Here is a 22,737-nt window from a genome sequence, read left to right on the forward strand (position 1 = left end):
CTCTAGTTTGTTAGCCGTTCAATTTGACAAAGTCCGCTATAACTAGTAAGCAACTCACGCGCATAAATTAAGCGTTGATTGAATTTGGTTTGTGCGTACGCCGAAATCTGGTGAGCAGCAGCCAAATTGATCGATCGACAGTTGGACTGACATCTCAGCTGAGCTTGGCGGTATTTGTAGTGTTACGATAACGGCGGCACGTGTTAGCCAATATATATATTTGTTTGTCTACATATGAATCTTATGTCGCGTAGGCGTCTATACTATTTTGAATACCAAAATATCACTCGATGAATTAATATTTGGCACACATCGTAGCATAACATGTGACTCTGTCTTTTCCCACCCAAATTATTGGAGAATAAAACGATTAGTTCGTAAACTATTTATAGGTATAGCGGTGCGCCTGTTAGCGTATAACTGTTTTATATTTTTACGCACAGAAGTTAATTGATCAATTAACTGGTCTTTGCTCGCTTAAAGTGCTGATTTAGTTCAATTTACCATACAAAATAAAAATCTAATTTTTCTACATTAATTTTTAATCGAATACAAATCGAGGTGAAAATGGAATGCAATCCTGCGGGTGGTTGTCCACGCCAGAAATTTGGTTGTGGTTATTGATAAAATAGCAACCAACTTCTTATGAAAAGCAAGAACAAAAATGTATAACAGCTGATCGATTATTGAGTAGCCGGCATTGCGAAGGACAAAAACTGGTTTCTCAATTATAGTCTTAATGTACTCATTTTTGATTATATGCATTCCTAAAGCTTAATATACATATATAAAATATATTAGTTAACTTTATCGAACTTATTGAATTAAAATGTTCAAACAAGTGGCAACCTTTTTTTGTTTATAGCTATCCAATACACAATATAAATATATAAAATAAATCGAATCGAATCGTTTCAGTCTTCACTATGATATATGTATAACTCCATTTAGTGCGAGCGTGATGGCGTTTTGTTGCGCAACACATTTCGTTGCAGTTGAATGATTTTACTAATATATTTATAGGAATTTATTTTTATTAATTAATTCATTTGCGTCTTTTACTTTGGACTTCACTCATTATCACTCCCATCAGTCCAAAAATCGCTGATAATCCAGTGATTCTTCAATGCTCTTACAGTACCCTTCCGCGCATATTATGCTCGGGTGTAAAAAACATAGCTGATAATTGCGTTTCACTTTAGCTAAATAATATTTGAAAATACAATTTTTAAATTGCATAAATTTATACGTTAACTATATACATATGTTTGCATGTTTATTTATTTAAATTTTATCAATTTTATAAGTAAATACGAAAATATGTTAAAACATAATTATAAACTTAAATAAATGTAAACACACAGCTATGCACGTCGACATAAGCCCCCCTCTGTAGAGACATATGTATGTACATATTGATGTCTGTAGTCGAAAGCAAATGAATTGCGTCAATAAATGAAACGAATCAATTCAAGTGTATTTTCTAGAGAAAAAAGCTTCCTTATAGTAAAAAACGCGACTCCTTCAGCTATATTGACGCACATACATACTTATGTGATACTTATAAAATCAATTGTTTATAAATGAAATTAGCACGTGCGCTTATAGCGAAACCTATTGGAGAAATCTGCATGGATAATGATGAATATATCACTCCATATACATATACACACACAACCACACATGTGTGTAAGCGAGTCATTAAGTTCGAATTAGATAAACAAATTGTTTTTGTGGAACAACTTAAGTTTTCAAAGCCGCTGCTGACAGCATTTGGCACTTGATAATTGTTTGCTCGCATTTACGGCGATTTATGCGCCAAAACCCGGGACTCTGCCATTTATGGCCACTTTGCTATTTATATTTACAATATACGAGTGTTTCGCATGAATCACAGTGGCCTCTATATTTTTTTGATTAACACTTTGGCGAACGCAAATTGCTGGCTGGTGGCTGGTGGTGTAAGGCTTTGCGGCGCTTTAAAAATAGATGAAGACGGGGTTTTTGATAGACGTGTTTCGAAACACATAGACACCCATGTATATATGTATATATATATATATGGATGTACTGTTATTAGAGAATGGTAAACAAAAAAATTCACAAAATATTATTAGGGCAGTTGAAATTTAAATTTTAGATTTTTGCTATTTTATATTTTCGAAAATTTGCATTTTGTTCAGAATACTAAACATAACTGTCAATTAAAATTTGAAAACCTTTTGTCTACCATTATCACATGTTGTTATGTTTTTTCTGCATATTAAACATAAATATATTACCAGTTCCACAAGTTGAGACAATCGGTCATTGGCTTGTGCCTCGGTTTAACATGAATAATTTGTATTTTTTACGCAAGAATTTATGTTAACTGCTTAAATTTGATTTTAATTTGCATTTTGTTAAGGAAAACCTCACGTGAGCTTAATTCTATGTCCAAATTTGCATAAAAAACTCGAATAAAAAGCGTGTCAAAAAGATTCCTATAGACAATCATACATAATATTAAAATCACCTTCGTCGCTAAACTGTTGTTAGGCAAAATTAATAAATTTATGCAAAATATTGGTAAATTAATTTCAATTTAGTTGTTGTTTTACGTTCTTCATGATTTATTGTAATTAAATTATTCACCAACGTTATTATTGCTGGTTTGGTGTACAATAATGTATAGCAATAAAAGTGCATTTGGCAACCCTAGACAATTTTTTTCATGTACGAAATTAATTAATGGTCAATAGACATTAATTTTTTAAGAATTAAAAAACACGCTATCAAACATAATTATTTCATATAGTGTTCATGAAGACATTCAACACTCAAAATGGCAAATTATAATCCAAGTTTCTTAAATATCCCAGAAGAACGCTTAACAACTTTTTTATAAAAACACAAAATTGTAACTCTAATTGTGCTTTAGTAGGCAAAATTTTGTTTTTAATATTCATATTTCGAAAACTAATTAAATAGAAGAACGAAAGAATTGAAATGATCAACCCTAATAAAGCAATGGTTCTAAACTTGTTTAGTCTTCTTATTTGTGCTAAAACATCAACTATTTCCTACACAAACATCAACACTACACAAATTTATTTTCAAAAATTATATTTCACAATTCGTGGGATAATACCATATACAGCCGAACTGCCATAAATCGAACTCTTGAATTGCCAGTAGAAGTCAAATTTCATACAAATTACCTTCCGTAACTCGAAGTTTTTTTGGATTATGGTGATCAAGGGTTAAGAAAGTGTATATATACATATTTAAGCGCTAAAAATTATATATATTCTTCGCAATAATTATTTCTTTGAATTACATTTATTTCAACATAATTTTTTTTCTGCGTAACACTTATTAGAATGGCAACCTTTTATACCAACCATTTATTTATTTATACTCCATCTCCCATAAAGCACCCACTCAAAAATTATTTGGCAACTCTATAAAATAATTTACCATAAAACGTGTGTAAACACTTTTAATAAAAATTGATATAGTAAAATTATGTTAATATTCTATTCAAGTACATATGGCAACCCTGTATTTAATATTTTTTCGAAATAAGTCAAATTGATTTTTGAAAAAAGGTAACATTATTATTATTTTTTCAATAATTAATTAATTGGCCTTCATAAATACCCTACTTGATATATTCCATGTCTTCTAAATGTTTTTCATCAAATGTAGCAAGTACATATTATGAAAAATAAATAAACTTAAAAAAAAATTAAATTTTTATAAATTATTTCAATAAAATTTAAAATATATAAAAGTACAATGCTTAAATATGTGAGCAAAGCTATACAACTGAATTCAAAAAAAGAGGTGAAAGTCGTTTCGCCTCCTTCTACTCGCCAGCTGCTTGTTCGATTCACCACACTACAAATTTGAATGATTCGATCGAAGACCAGATAAAAATTAATTTCAATTATTGATGAAAAATCAAGTATGACATATATTTCTCTCTATTAATTACGGAAATTTTTATAGCCAAAACATATGCTTGCCCACTTCAGTGTTAACAAGCGCCTCTTCATAAAAAACATATTTGTCTACCATTTGCTTTATTAATTGTTTTTATTTGATTGTCGTTAGATTTCTTGTTTAATTAGCATAAAGAGCAAAACCACCGCCGTAATTAGCACTGGCGTTTAGTAATAGCAGTAAATGAATAAAAAATTTTAAATAAATACTACTACTTGTTTATATGAATTGGTCAACAGCAAGCAGTGGCACAAAAGACAACAAAAAGTATGAAGCAGAAGATAAGCGCTGAAGTGGGGTGGCTGTCGGCGGTCGGTGCCAACCAACAGCGACCGCTAAAGAACCGCGACAACTCAGCTGGACTAATTGAAAATCATTAATTTCTGACGTATGTCAACACTCGTGACTTTTGGGGAAAAAAATTGATTTTTTGTATATTTTTTTGATTTCAATTTTATGTTTACTTCTTCTATTCTGGCTTTTTTGGTTATTTCCGACGAAAAAATAAAACATTTTATTTGAAATTTGCATTTAAAATATTTTTTTTTGGTATGAACAGCTGTATTCTTAGTTAATTTCATTAATGTTGCTTGTATGCACCTGCTGTGTATGTATGTGCTTAAAAATACATGAATGCATGACTTAATTAATTAAATATGCAAATAAAAAAGTAATTAAAATTCTGTGATATTTGCCATAAAGTTGTCATAGCGTAGCGCCAGAAAGTCAGCGCTCTGAAATACATACTCTGTTGCATGTGAAAGCTCAACAGAAATGTCTAATTACTTTTTATACAGTAAAGTTCATTGATACCTCATTAATGGAGACTAACCGCTACCTATATTGGATTATGCCAATTTAATCCTTGTATACCAGTTGTCTGTTCAATTCACCATTTAACCGAATTTCTTGAATCGAAGTCAATTTATATTTTATTTCATTGATTATGCCAGTTTAATCAGTTTATACCGGCTGTTCGTTTGACTTACCATTTAACCAAAGTTCTTGAATCGAAGACAATTTTGTGCAATACAATTATTTCATTGATTATGCCAGTTTTATCCAGCTGTCTGTTCGATTCGCCAATTGACAAAGTTTCTTTTTTCAAAGTTCTCCTCCACTCCTTTGTGCGTGTAAAAATTCCAATTAAATTATTATATAACTATAATGCATTGTACTTTGACACTCCCTCTTACAACTCAACTCATTTATGTATAAACACATGTATTTTTTTATTTTTTGCTTTCATTGTGACTTTTAGCCTCTCGCGGCATTCCATGCTTCACCGTTCGCTGCATTTTGCGCTCTGTTTGCGTTCTATCACCCTCACCTATGGCTACCAAATTGCCTGCCGTTGCATAAGTCACATTTAAATGTCATCACAAATTTGAAGGCCAAAATTATTTTATGCAAATTAACTTACATAATTCTATTGTATTTACAATGGCATAAAATATTATTGTTATTATCGGATCATCAAACAAAAGAAAAGCAAAAACAATGTGCTTTTATGTAAGCGTTCATTCAATTAAGTATGCATAACGCATTATGATTGTCTGTCTGTCTGACTGCCTATCTAACTGTCCAAAGTGCTTAAGCGCTTAAAGAACTTGCGCGGGTGTAATGAATTTGTCGTGTAGCTCGTAAAGGACTGTCGATTACATACGGACGTATATGTGTGTGTGTGTGTCGCGTGCAATGGAATGCATTCGCACGTATTACTGTAATTATGCATGAATTACGGTATTTAACGCCATTATTTATATGGCTGACTGTAAAATTTTACAAGAAATGCTGATTATTTTAATGAGCGTGAATTTTTGGATTTTTTTGTGCTTACAACAACACTAACTAGCAAAATTATTTTTAAAATTGAGCTTTTGAAGTCTAGGTTGACTGAATTGTAATTATTCCTTGGTTTTAAGAAATATTTTGATTGTAATTTAGCATTTTCATTACTAAATATTTCGACAGCTGGTTGTTAGTAATGAATTTGACAGTTGGCTGCCATGAAACAAACTATACCTGCTCACCCTTTAATGATTATCTGTTGCATTTTGTTATTTTCTACAATTTTTTTTTTAATATTTCTCCACCATCGCTATTCTTATCTGTCAGCTGAGTTCAACAGCTTCATCATAGTTCATTTCCACCGACTGCGCACACTGTGCATGCTCATTGTTGCATTATTTAAACAGAGCTTATACCATACCTATAGTAGGTTTGTTTTTTATCTAGTGGACTTCACTGAACTGTAGTGTGCACAGAGAAATTGCACCTACTCCGGGTTACATTAATTAAAAACTACTAAGTAGTTGCTTAGAACAAACACATACAAAGGAATTAAACAGATAATTCTTTGCCTTCCCATTGTCTCTTTCGCTCCGCTGATTGTTGATTGCCACTGTCATTGTTTACTCTTTGACTTTTATTGCATGGGGACAGCGACAAATATAAACATAAAGTTGGCATTAAATATACACGGAGCATAAAGTGGAAGAGAGCACCCGAAACATCTAAAATAGTGTTGTTATGAAAAATTTATTTTTATCAATTTTTTTATTTAAAATGATTATATATGACAGCTGTCAACTGTCAGGCTGTCAAAAAAAGTGACATCAAACTAATTACGTATTTATGATGCTCCACCGTAGCAAAAGTGAAATAATAATTTAATAATTGCACTTATGTCTTAACTAATTGATTATTAAATAGTTATGATATCAGTAAAATTCAGTTAGCTCGCTCCTTCTTTTCATTTTGTCCTTAATAAGCCATACTAATTAGCAACACTCCTTTCTATTTATTTAAACTCATTTTTAAGCACGCATTCCTTTAAACTTTTATTTTCACAAACACTGTTTGTAAAGCTTAAAGACTTTCCGAAGGTATGCAATTATTCCTGTTATCTTGCTAAAATAAAAGCAGCTTCTTCTACCAAAAATGTAAATAAACAATTTATTCACGTATAAACTTAACTAATAAGCTTTTCTTTGAAAGCTCCACTTATTTCCATACTTTGTGTATCATTAAAGTATATAATGTAAAAAGCTTATAACAGAATCTTAAACGGCAAGCCTACGTATGTGTATGTACTTTTATGAAAGCTCAGATTTTGCAAAGAAAGCTTTAATGATTTCAATTTTCGAAATATAGGTTTTTAGGTATTTACTTTTCTAACAAATAGTATTAAATATTGATTAAAAATCTAGGGTTATAGATTAACGACTTTTTTGAAACCTATGCAATTTAAATGAAAGCTCTAACGCTTGCTACTGTTTTGTATTAGAAAACATGTTACATAGTTACTTATGTTAATATAAATGTAATTAAAAGCTGATAAAGCAAGAGCTTTTTATGAAAGCTTAAATAATTTCTATATATAATATAATTTCTGTTTCGAAAGTATATGTATGTTTATGCAAACCATTGCAATATTAGTTATCAGAATTAGAATGAGGAGAATTACATATGATGAAAGCTCCAACTTTATAATGAAAGCTCTTATGATTTATCTACTTCAGCCCAAAAAATATGCAAACTATAAACATTGATTATTAAAGCAAGTATGAATTTCATAATTAACAAATACTTTTTTATGAAAGCTTTTCTTTGTTAATGAAAGCTTTACTTTGCCACTTTAATATGCTCTTAGCAAACTTAAATGTATTTAGTTGGCAAACTTTTTCAATAGAACTTAATAATATAGGAGAGATGATAATAACAGCACCAAATTGTGCCGTTTATAGCACAAAAATATGTGTGTTTATAAATAAACGTTATTTTATTGCTTCTGAATGTTTAAAATGCTTTAATATTCTCTGTTTGAGTATGCATAACAAAATCCACAATCAAAATTTTTGCGAAAATTAAACACAAATTTTGAATTTGATGTTGTCACATGGTACGTTGGAATGATCGCTGGAGGGGCGAGCGCGAAACGGCGGCAACTTTCACAAAATTTATTACCGTAAAATACTGGAAATAACCAATACAGAATATTAATTTCTGCAGCTGGCAGTGCTATACAGTTGTGTTAATTTATGCGAAAATGGCACAAACACAATCAACAACACACTCAAATTTGGATATAGATTTGTATGTATCTGCACACACTCATTCGCAAAAAGTTTGTTATGCAAATTTGTATGTACTCGTATGTATGTTTGTATGTATGTATGTATATAAGTCCTGTCAACTGGCCAAACATACGAGTAAAGTGAATGCACGCACACTCACATACATATGTGTGTACGCCACTCGACATATGAAGTATGCATTTGAATGGGAATTATTTAGTTTTGAAATGCGACCGCTTGTTTATTTTTAGCTTTGAATTTTCAAATCCGCTGCCACCGAGCTAAGAAGCTGAGGCGTGGCGAAGCTTGCAATTGCATTTCGCACGTGCCGAAAATTTATATAACATCAGCAAACAAGCGCTCGAGTGAATGCTCAAATCAACCCTGTGCGCTGAAGTGGTGAGGTGAAAAAAATTGCTTAAATCAATTTCAACTCAAAAACGATGGCAACAAGAGGACAATGCCCGGCAAATGAAAAGTACAGTGGTTTAGGCAATGAGTGATGTTTGTGGGTTGGAGTTCGGTTGTCGTCGGTTAGCGTCGGTTAGCGTCTGTCGTCTGTCTAAAGTGTCACACTCATGGACAGACAGCTAGTTTTCACTTTTCTTTTATTGGCAGACAGTTGAGTCGATTGGCGTCTAAAGCAAGTACGAAGAAGCTCTGAATGTTTGACGTGCCTAAATTTGTATTAAATTATTCTTCGATTTCTTGTTTACTGTTAGCTTTAACAACCTTCTAAATTTTAAAAGTGATTTGGTCGTGGGTACCAATCATTTGATCTATGGTTTCACAACGGAATAATTCCCAAATGTCTGCTCTAATCCTGCTATGAATCTTGTCAAAGGTAGTTTCTCATAAATCCATTAGACATTTGCCGTCTACTTGAAACTTGTGAGATCCACATATGTCAATCTACTTACAAATATGTAGACATAAGGACCAGAGAGAGAATCCTATTTTTTCTTATTCAAAACGCTCAATTATGTGAGATAATTAGGTTTATACTCTATACATGTTTTGTTCTGTGCCTAAAGCTAATCACTTATGCTCAAATAATGTTCAGGTTTAAATTTGTTTGTGATAATTTAAATTTAATTTAATAATATTAAATAAATTCTGAATCCATTGATTATAACACAAAAATATTTAAATAATCATTTAATTGGACAATTAGTTAATTGCAACTTAATTGTGTGACAAATTGAGTGCAAATAAGGATTCTATCATCGAAGTTAACTTAATTGTGCCATTAGTAGTGTGACATCATGTTAGTTTTAATTTCTCAAGATTTTAAATTTAACAACTATTACACAGATACGCCTTATATATGTATAAATTGAGTGTGAACGTATTTAAAAAATCCGAATTTCGAACAAACATTACGCTAAAAATATAATAATAAAAAATAATGAACTTGAAAACATACATTTATGCCATAAGCACTCCACCGTCGCGATATGGAGACACGCCGGCAAGAGTCTTTCAATTAAAACCAGTAGCCTTAGAACATGTAATTAAATTGTGTTACAAATTATAGAGTAAAAAATCCAGCGCGCGAAAATAGAACTGCAAGGGAAGTTTACATACAAGCAAGTGCAAAAAGTTCTATAAAAACAAAATAACAACAAAAGACTTCAAGTGGAACAGTGCAGTGAAAAACAGTGAGGACCGACATAAACGCCCGGCATCAAAGCGTGCGCGCACAGCACCATAATTAGAGAGCGGGCGCAGCCTGCGGCTCCTGCGAGCTCATTAAAAATTAAACAAAGCCGCGGCAGGAGAATAATAAAAATTTTTAAGTGAAAAATAGCAAATAGCAAAGTGTTCAGCGTAAAAAATAAATAAAATTAAAGTGCGACAGCAGTTTAGGCCAAAGGGAAAGAAACGCTCGTGTTCGCAAACAATAACATGCGCCTGTTGAGAGTGCCACAAACGGCAGACAATACGGCCGTGGCAGGAGCGCAGCTGGCGCGTGACATCATTATGGCGGGTCCAGCCGAGCAGCAAGAGTTGCAGACACAGCAGCAGCACCCGTATCACAACATCAGCGCCATGCACATCGTGGATGTGCAACAACTGAAACTGGCGAAGAGCATGGCGGCCAACAACAAAAGCAGCGCAACAGCCACCGCGGCGTGCAACAGCAATCGTCGACGCAAACAGAATAAAACAAAAAACGCGCAACATTTACATAGCGCCGCGGCTGCGAGTGAGGACAACAATTACAACTACAACACTAATGAGCAACATGAACACAGCAACATAGCCGGTTTGTTTGTAAAATCAAGGTCGCTCGAACGTTATACCAAGCCACCGCATGCAACACTGCTCGCGCTGGAGCAAGACGCCGCGCTCACACCGCAACTGAACGTCTCACCACGCCGCCGTTTTCTCTCACCATTCAAGTCATTGAAGCGACGCAGTCGCAGCAGCAGCAGCAGCGGTGGCGGCAGCAGTCGCTGCGACTCGCGCGACGTCGCCGTGGCCGCTATGCTGGCGTTGCAGCGCGAGCCAGCACAAGAAGCGCGCGTCGAGCAATTCACCACAGCGCAGACCATGTTGCAGCAACATGTAGCTAAGCGTGCGCAACACTTGCACTCAGCGAGCTCGCAGAGCGGTGACAGCGGCACGGGCGGCACAGAACTTGAAATGGAGTTGCAAGATTGCAGTCGCGCCTCTGCCGCTGCGAGCAGTCAGCTCAGCCTAAGCTTCTCGCAGCTAAGCAGCGGCGCTGACGGTGACGGCGAAGTTGACGACGACAGCAGCAGCACCGATGCGCTCGCCATTGTGACTGGTGGTGAGGAGCGCGCCGCGTCATCGCCGTTGCCTTCCTCTGCTAGTAGTCGACGCGGCGCGTGTGGCGGGCAAGGCATAAATGTTTCGTCAACTCACATGCAATGCATAGACGTTGCGTTGGCGGAGAAACAAGTGGTTGGCGTTGCCGATGATGAGTCGCACAATTTCGCCGTCACTGTAGACGATTTGGACGCTTCGTTTGCCGAGGAGTCGCTCTATACGATCGGCAACATAACACTCGTCGATGACACATACTCAAATTATGATCCGAAGAATGATGCGGAGCGTATGTTCCTGCAGGTGGTTGGCATATTGCGCGATGAGAACGAGGTGCGTTATAATTTGTATGAATTTTTAATTTGAATGCAGATGAAAGCAAACATATTGAGAATAATGTATTAATTATTTACTATTTTATTATTACTACCAAATTTTTTTCTATTTTTTTTTTTAATTTATTCTTATTTTTTTTTTAATTTTAAAACTGTATAGATAAAAGGTTTACATAAAATGTATTCGAATTTAATTTATATTTATTTAATGAAATTATTATTATTATTTTGAGACAAAAAATTAAAAGTTTACAGCATTTAATTATACCTACACAAAATTTACATATGTACATATCAAGCCACCTTAAAATCCAATTTTGTTCTCTCCTCTATTATTACTAAATGGAAGAATCGTAAAATTTTTGATATCATTAATATGTCGCTGCCTCTCCGTTCACAACCACATGCTAGTTAATAAAGTTCATAAATTGGGGCTTCAGAGTTGCCACGTTCACCAAATGAGAAGGAATCTGCAAATATTTGGCAAAATCGCGCTTTCTCAAATAATAAAAAAAAAAATTAAAAAAGTTTTTATACTCAAATTCTCCAAATAAAATAAAAAACTCACTCAAAGCACAACGACAACACTGAAATATTTAAAGTTCCCATTGCCTTTACATTGTCAACCCTAGCGCTGCTTGCCACTCGTTGCAACTTGCTGTTCGCTGCATTTGTCATATCGCCGCCCCCAACTCGTTTCACTGCTTTAACGTCATTATTTTCCATTCTTTTCGAGTTTGGAATTTTTTGCCATTTTCAATTTAAGTTAATTATGAAAAATGATTGTAAAGTTTTGCGTTGCCAAGAAGCTTTCAGCTGCAACTATGAACTATGAGCGTATAAAAGCATGAGGTCTTCTATAACGAAGTTCTGCACACTTTCTAAAGGGCTATGCCTCTCAATGCTTTAGTGTTCAGCGCTCCTGTTGCAACATTATTCATATAACACTCGCATACAAACTCGATTGCATTTTCCCGCTTCGAAAGTTAACGTGTTCCGCCTTTCTATGATTTTCACCCTTTTTTGTGAAATTTCGAACATTGACACTCAGTGAGGACACTAGTCGATGTCCTTAGTAACCAAGTGGCCGACTCTGTGTCCAGCAAGCATGCATACTACTCATAACTATGCCAATTTTCCATGCTCACACAATTTTTAACTCAATTTAATAACCATTAATGGGCACATTTTTTAATCAATTAAATAAAGGACAACTGTTAAATTGTGTGTAGTTAGTGGTAAAACTATTAGTTGGATAACAGCTCACATACTATACAATATTTACATATGTAGTTAGGTAATAAAGTTCGTTATAATATTAATATGAATTATTCAAAGTTGATTGTTAAAAGCTTGAGGAATTGTATACAAAAATATTCTTGCTTAATGAGTGGCACTCAGTAATTGTACTTTTATAGCAACTGGGGTTCTGTCAGTTGTCATCTGTCAGCAGACAAATGCCAATTTCAAATATAACAACAAAAATCTCAACGTGTTTTGATAAATACGATATATAAGGACCATTTTACCAATTTTATGAGACAAAAGTAAATGGCAATATTTAAGTGATCTATATTAATATCAGCATTAACGCCTCTCAAAGAAAACCATTCCTTACTCATTTCTAGTACCTTTCAAACGTGCAAACAAATTTTGAAGCTCCAATTAATATTTTATTGGGAATCAAAAAGATTAAAGTTGATAAAGGATAATTATTTTCTTTTACTGCAAACAAATTGGTATGGAATTCTCTAAAAAAAATTTATTATAAAATTAATTAAATAAATTTTTTCCGAAGCTGCTATTAACTGTCAAAGGTAATTCAAACTAAGTTTTCAATTATTTTCAGTTTATTTATTTCAGCACAGAAATTAGTTCATCAATTAACTGGCCTTTGCTCTATTAAAGCGCTGATGTAGATAGAAAATAAAAATCAAATTTTTCTATTAAATATAAATTTTTTATCGAATACAAATCGAGTAAATTAGGTTGTTATACTCTCGCAACATGTTGCACAGAGTATCATAGTTTTGTTCACATAACGGTTGTTTGTGTCACCAAGAAATGAAAGAGTTAGATATGAGGTTACATATATATAAATGATCAGGATGACGAGTGGATTTGAAATCCGGATGTCTGTCCGTCCGTCTGTCCGTCTGTCTGTCTGTCCGTCTGTCCGTCTGTCCGTGCGATAACTTGAGTAAAAATTAAGATATCTTAATGACTCTTGGAACACATATTCCTTTGCACCCTGAGAAGCTTTCGAAAATGGGCAAAATCGGTCCACTGCCACGCCCACAAAATGGCGGAAACTGAAAACCTATACAGTGTCATAACTAAGCCAGAAATAAAGTTATTAAAATAAAATTTGGAACACAGGATCGCACTAGGGAGGGGCACATTTGTTTTTTTTATTTATCTCGCAAATCAATAAAGCTATATAAACCAAACTTTCTGCAGTCGTTTCTTTTAGCCACTTCTTAATTCAGTCCAAAAATGAAAGAAATCGGATAACAACCACGCCCACCTCCCATACAAAGTTTAGGTTGAAAATGACTAAAAGTGGGTTAACTCGCTAAGGAAAAATAATAGCAGAAGGAAGCTGCACTGAGATTTTTTTACAAAATGGAAAATGGGCATGGTATCGCCCACTTATGGCTCAAAACCCATATCTCAGGAAGTATTCGACGGATTTCAATGAAATTCGGTATATAATATTTTCCTTACATCCCAATGATATGTTGTGAAAATAGGTCAAATCGGTTCACAACCACGCCTACTTCCTATGTACCAGAACTTTGAAGACGATCTGAATCGTTAACTTTACAATATATAAAGTAAGCACTAGTGAAGATATCTGTGCAGAACTTTGCACAAATACTAAGTTTATAGTGTGGCAGCCCCATTCTAAAAATCGCCGAAATTGGACCATAGGGTTTCAAGGCGCCATATATCGAACATGAGCACCTCGGTGCTTCTAACCTAATATTAGGGTTTCCAACTTTTAATGACGAATATGTGGGTCAAATTGTGTATTATATAATATTAATGAAGTTAAATAAATTGCGAGAGTATAAAATGTTCGGTTACACCCGAACTTAGCCCTTCCTTACTTGTTTTTATTGATTAAATAGCAATCAGCTGTTGAAAGTAAACAACTTCTTGTGAACAACAAAAACGAAAATGTATACTCGTTTATCGAGCAGCTGGCAGTGCGAAGGGAAAAAACTGTTTCTCAATTATAATGTTAATGTATCACTTAATTTGGCTGTGCAAAAAGGCTGTAAAGTGCTTATCTCTTAATCAATTAAGCCAACAATTAAAAAAGAACTCTGACTATTTGCTGCTTAAAGTGATTGTAGCACTAAATTCAGGTGTGTGACTTCCATATTTCATCTGTCAAAGAACTACCTTACTCCCCCTGCTTGATTTCCGCTTTTTTGACTATATTTTTATATTCTCGCAACAAAGTTGCTACGAGAGTATTATAGTTTTGTCCACATAACGGTTGGTTGAAAGTCCTAAAACTAAACGAGTTAGATATAGGGTTATATATATCAAAATGATCAGAGTGACGAGTAAAGTTCAAATCCGGATGTCTGTCCGTCCATCCGTGCAAGCTGTAACTTGAGTAAAAATTGAGATATCTTGATGAAGCTTGGAAGACGTATTTCTTGGCACCATAAGAAGGTTAAGTTCGAAGATGGGCGTAATCGGAGCACTGCCACGCCCATAAAATGGCGAAAACCGAAAACACTTAAAAGCTATAACTAAGCCATACATTAAGCTACTGAAGTAAAATTTGGTATGAAGGATAGCACTGTGATGGGGCATACGTGGATGTACTTTGTTTGGATAAGTGGGCGTGGCCCCGCCCCTTACTAAGTTTGTTGTACATATCTCGTAAAGTACTAGAGCTATATAAAGGAAACTTTCTACAGTCATTTCTTTTCGGTACTACCTTATACAGTCCAAAAATGGCGAAAATCTTATTATAATCACGCCCACCTCCCATACAAAGATTATGTTGAAAACTACTAAAAATGCTTTAATTCAGTAAGGAATCATCAGGATCCATCAGAAGCCTTAAATTTCATTATAAAGATGGTACAGAAGTGCTGCACTCAAAATGGTATACAAAATTTTAAATGGGCGTGGTGCCGCTCACTTATGGGTCAAAAACCATATCTCCGAAACTACTCGACCAATTTCAATGAAATTCGATTCATAAAATCTTCGCAGCTTCCAAATGATATGTTGTGAAAATAGTCCAAATCGGATCACACAGTTGGTCTGAATAGTTTACTTTACAATGTATAAAGCTAGTACTAGTGAAGACAATGAGTGAAATCAGGTCATAACTTTATCTATCTCCCATATACTTAATATTATACTTTTCAAATTTTCAATGTACACCATATATATGCCGAATATGTGAGTCAAATTGTTTGTTATATTAATAAATTTAAATAAATAAATTGCGAGAGTATAAAATGTTCGGTGACACCCCAACTTAGCCCTTCCTTACTTGTTCATTCTATTATTATGTACAAAAAGCCAAACTCACTTTAGAACTGACGATGAGCGCTATTCAATGCAAGAAATAAAAAAATTATTAAAAAAGTAAAAAATAATAAAGCCTCCGTGTAGGTTTTGGACTTCGTTTTATAACATTTTGAACATTTCTTGAAATCTCTTTTCGCAACCATTCTCAAAACATATACAACGACACATGCTCATCTCGTGTTCCCGCTTTGACATTTATTATGACAACTGTAGCATACAAAAATTATTTACTCATATAAATTCCGAGTATTAATATGAGCACAACAACAACTACAACCAAGGACCACACCAACAAAAGTCAAGCACTCAAGTTCTGACAAGCTTATTTAATAACGAAATTTATGAAAACACAATAACCCGCAACACAATACAACAAGTAGCTACATACTCTTCAAACAAGTTGGCATATATATATATATATATAATGACTATGTAAATATTTATACATATATTCGTATGACATATTATATATACTACTGCAAGCATGTGCTCTGCATCGTCAGCCAACAGCCAAAAGTCAACGAAATGTTTGCGTGTCTGTCTGTTTGCCATTTGTGCAAAAATATGCAACAACACAAATGACAACTGTCAAGCGGTGGCTGTCATTGCCACTGTCACCGTTCATTGTCAACAGCGCCAGTGTGGCGAATTCTCAGCGCGCGCTTAACCAACAATTCAAGCCGCCGTAACCTTTGACATTCCCACCCTTCCTCAACGGGTAATTATGTAAATTGCAGTGGTTGCCCTGAGCGCAACTCTTTGTGCGTGTGCTTGCCTGTGTGAGAGTGAATGCAAATCCCTTCACGCAAAAGCTCACTGTTGCACGCACAATTTGCCAGCAGTTAATGATACAACTTTATTAAAATTGCAAACAAATGCATGAATTCCTTGCCAACTGCAAGCATGACACACAAACGCTCACACTCACGCTAATGCTGCTCGCTCGTGTGTGTGCGCAAACCAATTGGGAAGGACATTTTAAATTGCTGCACTCAACAATGTTGCAACAAATATTTCTAACTAATTTCAACAAATTTGAGTAGCAGCAACTGTGATACTATGATTGGTTGACACTGAAATCTGTAAAGGCACACACTCTTCGACATACATACATGTGAATAATACATACAAATATCAATATGTATATACTAAGCTTCAAAGAATTAGCACAGCTTTTGATATTTCACATTTGTTGCTGCTCTTTCTGCCTTGCTTAATTATTTATGTGACACACTCAGCACAACGTGCTTAGTCGAGAGGATGCAATGTCGAGAGGATGTCCTCTTCGCCGCTGTGTCACATTAATTAGTAACGAATGTTACATTTGACCAGATGACCAGTAGGGATATTACAGCAGTAATAAGCTTCAACACCGGACATCAACCGTAAATATGTACTTAGACAAGCTTTAATACATACATACAATACGAAACCGGTGCGAAAATATGCATTCCTTGTACCTTTACTAATGAGAATCAATATAAGAGAGTGAAAACAGAAAGTAAATTCATCCCAATAGAACTGTTTCTGTTTAGACCTCAGAAAATATTTCGGAAAATCTGTTACTGCTTGGAAATCATATGGTCTAGTGTTGACTGAATATGTGAAGCATAATATTTTCCTAATTTTCCTTATTTCTTTTGTCCCCTTTTTCTTTATTCTTCCATTTTTGCTCAACCTCGTTCTGTTTGAGATCAAAGCTGAATAACTCTGCATAGCGTACTTGGATTCACACAATCTACATACTAACGACATTGTTAATGTTTACCCCTAAAAACTTGTTGTCACAAAAACGCCAACGTCTATTATTTTTAATAACGATAAAGACAAAACACTTTTGCCATTTTACTCTACTCTAATACCCTAATAAAATTGAGTATACTCTTCTTTTTCATTGAAAGTATAAAATCCGTCCATTTCTCACTCCTTTGGTGGTATGAAATATCTATGAGTATTTAGCTTTCAACAAGCTCATTAAGTCTTGCAAATGAAACACTTTGGTCTGAAATACCTTTAAATATTTAGAAGAACCTCTATGAGTCTTCTATCTCTCATCTTTAGAAATCTAGAAAAATAATATGACAATGTTTTCAACAATATAGCTCTTGCAAATGAAAGATTTTGTCCTAAAATATCGTTACATATTTAGAAGAAGAATTCATATTGCACTTACATACAACTTTCTTTTATCTATAAAAGGATATATTCCTTAAAGTAGAATCATACAGAATCAGCAATATCTAAGAGTATTACGCCTAAATAATGCGAGCCTTTACCTTACCTAACCAAATAACAGCTGTCAGTTGACAGCTACAGCTTTTCATTTAAAGTTCAATTTTAAGTACTCAGTGTATTCATAAAATATCAATTGGTTTTCCTTGCTGTATGTTTTCTATATAAAGCGTTGAATATGGGAAGTCAAATATAATATTATATTTAACCCGCTGGGATTGTATACTCATTGATATACATAAATACTTAAGATACTTACTGTGCCAGCAAGAATTTAATTAACTGGTGTGTATATGATTATGTGTGTGTAAGTATTTTATCATTATTTCAGAAATTATTAACTTTCATAGTTTATAATGTTTTCATGCACGTAATACTCAGTATACGTGACTGGCAAAACTGTCACCAAATTTCATATGCAAAATGTTGCAGGTTGCTACACATAACCACAATTTCGAAATATAAGGTTACTTCATGTGTACTTAAATAGTTGTATGTGTTTTGAGGTTATGGTTAAAGGTTTTTTATATTTTGAAGTACATACATATGTCATAATTATTTCAGTTGAGGCAATGTTTTGTTTATGCACCGAGTCAAAAATACTTTGGAATGAAGCAAGAACGGGAAGATACTTCATACAGGAATAGGTACTAGACCACTAATAGGGTACCTACATTCCTTCATCATCATCAACTTTTGACTTTTTCTTGCAACATCCGCAAAAATGTAAAGACCCCACGGTACTACGCCCCAAAGACCACTTATGCAACCGATGTACAATATATTTATACCTAATAATCTATATAATGACTATTTATATCTATATAATGAGAGTGGCATAACAATAATCTGGGTCTAATATTTCAATGTCCCGTTGAAGGGCACAATGTATCATACCTGCTGAATCTTCAAGACTTTTTGTGAACAGCAAATTTAATGACACAATTTATATCTTAACTAACTTCTTTGATCATAGACTATACCATTCTCAAATTGAGCAATTAGCGGAGGCAATTAAGATGTAAATAGTCTCATCAAATACTCAAATTATACTAAGTAATTAGTGTTAAATTTCTTTAATTTATGATATTTGATCTAAATGTATAATATCTTAACATAGAATCGAATTTAAGGCAGTTAAAAAAACAATAAACAAATATTTTGAAAAGCACTATCTTGCTAACTTTTAGCATTACAATAAAACAATAAGTTCGGTCATGTCTTCATTTGATGGAATTTGGAATTCCGTAGGATGGCTTTCAGATATATTATCATGTAAATACTAATTAGTTAATTGACTCCAGTACGGTAAATTGAAATCAATTAGATGTTAAATTAATAACAATCTCTCGCTCTTTTGGTTTGCTATATATATAACTATAAGACTAGGTTTAAAACATAATAGAGGAATCGAATTGCATTCAATATCCAAATAGTATTTTCAAACTGCCCATTAATATAGTCAATTAGTAAATTGTGTAACAATCATAATTAATTGACTCAATTAAGAAAGCTTGCATTTCATAAATACCTTCAAATTTAAATACAGAAGACCTTCCATTGAAAGTTCAGAAAATTTTCTTAATTACATACAAATATTACATTGTCCAAGTACATTTAAGTCAATATGTTCATTTGCCGTTACCACAATTTTCCATTTTCAGTTGAACATGAAAACTGCAAATGATTTTCACTCGTATTTGCATCACATTTTTGCCGCTTTTGCCAGTTTTATTAGCATTTGTGCAACATTTTCATTAGGCAAAAGTTTTGCTGCCGCCGAACTGTGCTTTTGTGGCCAATCTACACTCACTCATTTGATTTAACCTACATTTTCGCATCAATCCAACGAGACCAAAACAAAAAGCTGTCAGAAACAGAAAAAAAATAAAGGAAATATTGCGTTCGCTCCCTTCCACATCGCACAGCGAGTGTTGCCCATGTGCCTTACTGGCAGGTCAGCGATGATCGGGTGCTGGGGCGTATAAGTGTTAAATTTAACATTTAAAATGCAGCTGCAAATTAGGGCGACTTTGTTGTGCAAAAAACGTAAAAAAGTGCGCCAAAGTATTTAAGCACATTTATGTAGAATTAATTTTCAAAACGAAAATAAAATATATTTGTGTTCACTTTTTTCCGCTTTTGTGGTCTGTAATAAAGTTTGCCCTTGCAACGGACACTCGGCGTTACTTTTTTGTATTTTTTATTTGCACTCTTAATGTTTTTTGCATTTATATTTTGCGCCAAATTGAAGGCGCTTTGAATGCGTTAACGGTGTTTTCATTTTTTCGTATTTTAATCCGTTATTTGAGACTTTTGTTCAGCAGTCGTAATTTACCGTTCCATGTGCCTCTTTACGTTTTTAAGTCCACAAAGCGTTGGCTCGTGTTCGACCTTGCCTCTAACAAAGAGGGCTTCAATTATCGAAGCCTTAGAGGTGTTTGCGCCTGAGCTTATGCTTCGCAATAAATACTTACATATTTACCGCTTCCTTTGGCCGGACGGATTAACGCATTTACCTTTTACAAGAATATCGATAATCCGTGCAACAACAGCAAACACCAACTCGTGCTATCCAATTCTTATATTTTTGCCTCACTCTTTGCTTTGCATTCATTACTTTTAAAGCTTTCACTAAAGCTCTATGGCTCAAAGTGGGCTTTTTTTCTAAATTCATGGTTGGTCCTATACATACTCGTATGCATGTATATATGGAAAAAACATCAGAAAACACTGCTTAATATCTTCCACTCTTATTCGCCGCTTGCAAGGTTTAACAATTACACGAGGATATTAAATTGCACAATGTTGCAGTTTCCACTTTTCCAATTTTTTCATTCACTTGTTTAACACTTTTTTCTACTCACGACACGCATGCATATTTTCCACTCAAGGAAAGAAACAACAAAAATATTGCTGAACATGTAGACAACGTTTTTATTTCTCACTCAGTTATTTGTTTTTTGCTCCCTGCCTCCCTTCCTTTGCACCTCCTTCTCGCACTCTTTCCTTCTCCATAATTTTCCTACTAAATGCCATTCACTTCATGTTACCGCTCCTTGCTGTTCACGGTGATTAAAATTCTCAAACCAGATATTCTTATGCGAAAGCTACGGTTGTAAATACATACATACAGTTAAATAATTTTTGTCTACAGGGAGCATGTGGAGGAAAGGAAAATCCACTAGAAACCATAATGGAATTGGATTTGAGTAGAATGAAAAATCAAGATTCAAGGCTCAAAAATACCTGAGAGCTAAAACAAAAAACGAGAAATTGCGAAAGAGGAAGTTAACTCAATTAAGATGTTAATCAATTTCACTAATCATGCAAGTAAAAACGACACTTAGTTCGATTGAATACATCTGCCAAACATTTTAAATCTTTCCATATTTCATAATTAATTAATTTTAAGATAGTTGAGACTATTCCGAACGGTATATTATGGTATAGATCCTACCTGCTAAGTCGAAATATTTCGATTCGAAGTCGTTCATCTAGTAGATCGAAGGTATTTATCCTTATAAATGAACAGATATTAACCTCGTTTAGGTTACATCGGCACCTGCTTCTTCTTCCTCCTCTGGAAACCTATTATATGCATTCCCTTTCTTCATAAAACTTACTCTTAACAACGCGCGTAAAGCAGCAGCTGTTGTTATTGTTGCGGTAGTAAACATTACCCCAGTCATTTTGGTTAATGATGACAACTAGGCAATCCTCGACCGTAAAAAAATTCACAGCACTTTCCAGATACTTAGTCTCGTCTAACCGTAGAAACTATCTGCGGTGGTTAATTATGACTGTAAGTGTTTGTACTCGCGGCTAAACATCATGCGTGTCATTCGCCAGTTATCAGTCGAAATGATCGAACAAGTCATGGAATATTTTGGCTCAACGTATTGACCACTTGAGACGTAACTGCGTCCAACATTTGAAAGAGACAATCTTTAAACAAGTAAGGAAGGGCTAAGTTCGGGGGTAACCGAACATTTTATACTCTCGCAATTTATTTATTTAACTTTATTTATAATACACAATTTGACCCACATATTCGTCATATATATTGTATAAAGTCCATTGAAAGTTGGAAAACATAATATTAGGTTAGAAGCGCCGAGGTCCTCGTGTTCGATATATGGGGCCTTAAAAACCTATGGTCCGATTTCGGCGATTTTTAGAATGTGGCTGCCGCACTATTAACATAGTATTTGTGCACAGTTCTGCACCGATATCTTCACTAGTGCTTACTTTATATATTGTAAAGTAAACGATTCAGATCGTCTTCAAAGTTCTGGTATATAGGAAGTAGGCGTGGTTATGAAGCGATTTGGCCTATTTTCACAACATATCATTGGGATGTAAGGAAACTATTACAAACCAAGTTTCATTGCAAGTTCCTGAGGTTGAGTACTTCCTGAGATATGGTCTTTGACCCATAAGTGGGCGACGCCACGCCCGTTTTCCATTTTGTAAAAAAATCTGAGTGCAGCTTCCATCTGCCATTTCTTATATGAAATTTGGTGTTTCTGACGTTTTTCATTAGTAGGTTAACCCACTTTTAGTAATTTTCAACCTAACCTTTGTATGGGAGGTGGGCGTGGTTATTATCCGATTGATTTCATTTTTGGACTGTATTAAGAAGTGACTAAAAAAACGACTGCAGAAAGTTTGGTTTATATAGCTCTATTAGTTTCCGAGATATGTACAAAAAACCTATTTGGGGGCGGGGCCACGTCTACCTC

At 34.3% G+C, this 22,737-nt stretch overlaps 1 protein-coding gene across 11 annotated transcripts in view; it reads left to right on the forward strand.

The window, feature by feature from the left end:
* LOC105213669 (dystrophin, isoforms A/C/F/G/H) overlaps positions 1-22,737 on the forward strand; it is a 397,492-nt gene that overhangs the window by 354,712 nt on the left and 20,043 nt on the right. The gene's annotated exons all lie outside the window — the stretch shown is intronic.

This window comes from Zeugodacus cucurbitae, chromosome 2, assembly GCF_028554725.1.
Source record: "Zeugodacus cucurbitae isolate PBARC_wt_2022May chromosome 2, idZeuCucr1.2, whole genome shotgun sequence".
In the NCBI taxonomy this organism is placed as follows: Eukaryota; Metazoa; Arthropoda; class Insecta; order Diptera; family Tephritidae; genus Zeugodacus; species Zeugodacus cucurbitae.